This window comes from Populus nigra, chromosome 2 (assembly GCF_951802175.1).
Source record: "Populus nigra chromosome 2, ddPopNigr1.1, whole genome shotgun sequence".
NCBI classification, from domain to species: Eukaryota; Viridiplantae; Streptophyta; class Magnoliopsida; order Malpighiales; family Salicaceae; genus Populus; species Populus nigra.
The window spans coordinates 5150068-5155067 of record NC_084853.1 but is presented as its reverse complement, the minus strand read 5'-3'; positions in this window follow the sequence as shown (position 1 = coordinate 5155067).

Here is a 5000-nt window from a genome sequence, read left to right as displayed (position 1 = left end):
GCACGTCACGCCACGAGGTCGGGGATTGCGAGGAGAGCCAACGCATGGGCGCGCGCACGGCAATTTAATGCCACGCCCACGCCAGCGTAGAGCTCTCCTCGCAATCCCCAAGCTCGGCGGTCCGCACCAGCCACGTCGGCCAGGCCTCCGACTTGCGAGCACGGGCAGCTGCCACCGCCGCCGTGACGTCGCGGCAAGCAGACAGCCGCGCAGCAGCTGCCAGCACCTTGGCACAAGCACGGCAAATGAATGCCACGCCCACGCCGCGGATAAGCAGCCCCAACGCGCCCGACGGCTTGGAGCGGGTCCCGAAGACGGTGGCCGGAATCGGGTCGTCGCCGGCCGGAAAACGGGTCATCGATGCCGGCAATACTTCGGGCCATGAGGCCCCCCACCTTAGTCCGAGTTTAGCAACAGCCCACATATCCCCCGCGGCAGGCCTATGGGCGCCAGGCCAGCGCGCCCCATGGCCAGTCAGGGGGCACCCCCCTAAAGAGCAATAAGTGTCATTGAAGCTCTGGCAGGGGGAGACACTACTAGGTCCCAGCTGTCACCCCCCCTCTAAAAAATTCATTTCTTGGTATTTTGAGCTGAAATTTTGCACAGAGGTTGGCAAAAATCCAATCCAACTTTATTAATTTTTCCAGAATTTTTCGAGGTCGGGAAGTATTTTTTTTTATTTTCCTACCATTAAAAATCGAGGAAATCGGAAAAAATAGGAACCGGCTCGGAATGACCCCAAATTCAGTGGGCAGCCTCATAAAAATATGGCTGATTTTACTGGATTGATTTCATGTGGAAAGCACGACGTTTTGTTGTAGGAATGCGGGAACCCCGGCGGCTCGCCTGCCGCGGCCAGCGACGTCGGGCTGGCCCCTGCAGCGCCTAGCCTCTCCCACGCGGGGGGCAGGCCAGAACGCGGGGGGCCAGGGCCCGAAGGCTGCCCCCCCGCGGGCGAGAGAGCAAGCCAGCAGGGGCTGTCGCCTGCCGCGGCCAGCGACGTCGGGCTGGCCCCTGCAGCGCCTAGCCTCTCCCACGCGGGGGGCAGGCCAGAACGCGGGGGGCCAGGGCCCGAAGGCAGCCCCCCCGCGGGCGAGAGAGCAAGCCAGCAGGGGCTGTCCGCGCGTCGCGCAGCGCGGCATGGCTGCGGGGGCCGCGCGCGCGCCCAAGCGCCCAAGGGCCCCCAAGGGCCCCAGGCCCTCAGGCCCCAGCGCCCCAGCGCCCAGCGCGGGCGGGCGCGCGCGCGCGTGTGGTCTTTGAGGGGCGCCGGCCTGGTGGCTCCCTAAAGAGCAATAAGTGTCATTGCAGCTCTGGCAGGGGGAGACACTACTAGGTCCCAGCTGTCACCCCCCCTCTAAAAAATTCATTTCTTGGTATTTTGAGCTGAAATTTTGCACAGAGGTTGGCAAAAATCCAATCCACCTTCATTAATTTTCCCAGAATTTTTCGAGGTCGGGAAGTATTTGTTTTAATTTTCCTACCATTAGAAATCGAGTAAATCCGCAAAACTAGGAACCGGCCCGGAATGACCCCAAATTCAGTGGGCAGCCTCATAAAAATATGGCTGATTTTACTGGATTGGTTTCATGTGGAAAGCACGACGTTTTCTTGTAGGAATGCGGGAACCCCGGCAGCTCGCCTGCCGCGGCCAGCGACGTCGGGGACGCTGGCCTGCGCTGTCGAGCCCGCGAGGGCTGTCTCCGCGGCAGGCCCCCCCTGAACGGGGCACGACAGGCCACCGCGCTGGCTCGTCCAGCGTCGACAGTCCCTCGTCCAGGTTTCAGATCGCGCCAAGTCGAACCCATGACCTGCTCAAGCCATCGTGCGCTGCCGAATTCGCATCTGCGTGTAGGCTGCCATTCCACGCGGCAGCCCCTGTTTTCGTCAGCGTGCCCCCCTGACGAATTTTCCTGCCTGGCCCAGTCCAGCGTCCAGCCCCTGTTCGTCGAAAAATCTGCGCTGCCGATTTTCCACGCGGCAGCCCCTCTTTTCGTCAGCGTGCCCCCCTGACGAATTTTCCTGCCTGGCCCGGCCGGTCCAGCATCCAGCCCCTGTTCGTCGAAAAATCTGCGCTGCCGATTTTCCACGCGGCAGCCCCTCTTTTCGTCAGCGTGCCCCCCTGACGAATGTTCGTCGAAAAATCTGCGCTGCCGATTTTCCACGCGGCAGCCCCTCTTTTCGTCAGCGTGCCCCCCTGACGAATGTTCGTCGAAAAATCTGCGCTGCCGATTTTCCACGCGGCAGCCCCTCTTTTCGTCAGCGTGCCCCCCTGACGAATTTTCCTGCCTGGCCCGGCCGGTCCAGCCCCTGTTCGTCGAAAAATCTGCGCTGCCGATTTTCCACGCGGCAGCCCCTCTTTTCGTCAGCGTGCCCCCCTGACGAATGTTCGTCGAAAAATCTGCGCTGCCGATTTTCCACGCGGCAGCCCCTCTTTTCGTCAGCGTGCCCCCCTGACGAATTTTCCTGCCTGGCCCGGCCGGTCCAGCCCCTGTTCGTCGAAAAATCTGCGCTGCCGATTTTCCACGCGGCAGCCCCTCTTTTCGTCAGCGTGCCCCCCTGACGAATTTTCCTGCCTGGCCCGGCCGGTCCAGCCCCTGTTCGTCGAAAAATCTGCGCTGCCGATTTTCCACGCGGCAGCCCCTCTTTTCGTCAGCGTGCCCCCCTGACGAATTTTCCTGCCTGGCCCGGCCGGTCCAGCCCCTGTTCGTCGAAAAATCTGCGCTGCCGATTTTCCACTCCGCAGCCCCTCTTTTCGTCAGCGTGCCCCCCTGACGAATTTTCCTGCCTGGCCCGGCCGGTCCAGCCCCTGTTCGTCGAAAAATCTGCGCTGCCGATTTTCCCCGACGAACCTGCAGCTGCACAAATCCGCGCTGCCACTGCCCCATTGTCTGGACCAACAGTCTTTTCCATCAAGCCCTGGACTATAAATCGTCCAGACTCATCGCCAGCACCCGCTGCCGATTCTGCCGACTTTGCCGATTTCGTCGGCGCTGCCGATTCCAACACTGCACCCACCGTGTCTAAACCAGCGCTGTTTCGTCAGCGTGTCCCCTTGACGTATTTCCCTGCCTGGCCTGGACAGTCCATCTTCCAGCCCATGTTCATCGAAAAATCTGCGCTGCCGATTTCCCCGACGAACCTGCAGCTGCACAAATCTGCGCTGCCGATTTCCCCCCCTGTCGGCATGGCTGCCGCTGCCCCGATGTCCAGACCAACAGTCTTTTTTGTCGACTTTGCCGATTTTGTCCGCGCTGCCGATTCCAACACTACCCCCTGCATCCAAACCAGCATTGTTTCGTCAGCTCTTCCCCTGACGATTTTAGCCCTGTAACAAACAGTAGGCCTCCAATCCCGCCAACGGGAGCCAAGTTGATAGGGAAGAGAATTGAATGACGCGCCTGGTCCTCGCACCCCGCCACCCGAGGGGCCTTTTTCCCGGCAGCCTCTGAAAAACTCTAGCTTTCACGGTCCTCGCCGCCCCTCACCACCATGGCAGGCCTCTAATCCCACCCATCAGCAGTTGTAGCCGATAGGGCAGTGATTTGAATGACGCGTCGCGGGCCGCCGGGTCATCTCACCCGGCCATTAATTGGAGCGTTTTTGGCTGGCCGAGGATGGGGGGATGGATCTCTTCTTCCGAAAAAGCAAACAGTACATCGGGAGTTATGTTGACGGGGCATGGAATTGAATGACCCGTCGCGGGCCGCCGGGTCATCTCACCCGGCCATCCCGGGGAGCGTTTTCCCCGGCAGCATCGGGGAAACTCTTGCTTTCACTGCCCGCTGCCCAAGTCCCCACTCGCATCGGCCCCCCGCGCCAACAAGCCAACGCTGCCGAATCGGCAGACACTGCTGCCGAATCTGCCGACACTGCCCCGCGGGCTGCCACTGCCCCAGTGTCTAAACCAGCGGTCTTTCTCATCGAGCCTTGGACTATCCAGTCCGTCCTGACTCATCGCCAGCACCTGCTGCCGATTCTGCCGACTTTGCCGATTTTCTCGGCGCTGCCGATTCCAACACTGCGCCCACCGTGTCTGAACCAGCGCTGTTTCGTCAGCGTGTCCCCTCGACGAATTTTCCTGCCTGGCCTGGACAGTCCACCGTCCAGCCCGTGTTCGTCGAAAAATCTGCGCTGCCGATTCTGCCGACTTTGCCGATTTCGTCGGCGCTGCCGATTCCAACACTGCCCGCCGTGCCTGAACCAGCGCTGTTTCGTCAGCGTGTCCCCTCGACAAATTTTCCTGCCTGGCCTGGACAGTCCATCGCCCAGCCCATGTTCGTCGCAAAATCTGCGCTGCCGATTTTCCCCGACGAACCTGCAGCCGCACAAATCTGCGCTGCCGAATCTGCCGACACTGTCCCGCGGGCTGCCACTGCCCCAGTGTCTAAACCAGCAGTCTTTCTCGTCGAGCCTTGGACTATCCAGCCCGTCCAGACCCATCGCCAGCACCCGCTGCCGATTCTGCCGACTTTGCCGATTTCGTCGGCGCTGCCGATTCCACCACTGCCTGCCGTGCCTGAACCAGCGCTGTTTCGTCAGCGTGTCCCCTCGATGAATTTTCCTGCATGGCCCGGCCAGTCCAGCGTCCAGCCCATGTTCGTCGAAAAATCTGCGCTGCCGATTCTGCCGACTTTGCCGATTTCGTCGGCGCTGCCGATTCCAACACTGCCCGCCGTGCCTGAACCAGCGCTGTTTCGTCAGCGTGTCCCCTCGACAAATTTTCCTGCCTGGCCTGGACAGTCCATCGCCCAGCCCATGTTCGTCGCAAAATCTGCGCTGCCGATTTTCCCCGACGAACCTGCAGCCGCACAAATCTGCGCTGCCGAATCTGCCGACACTGTCCCGCGGGCTGCCACTGCCCCAGTGTCTCAACCTGCGGTCTTTCTCGTCGAGCCTTGGACTATCCAGCCCGTCCAGACCCATCGCCAGCACCCGCTGCCGATTCTGCCGACTTTGCCGGTTTCATCGGCGCTGCCGATTCCACCACTGCGCCCACCGTG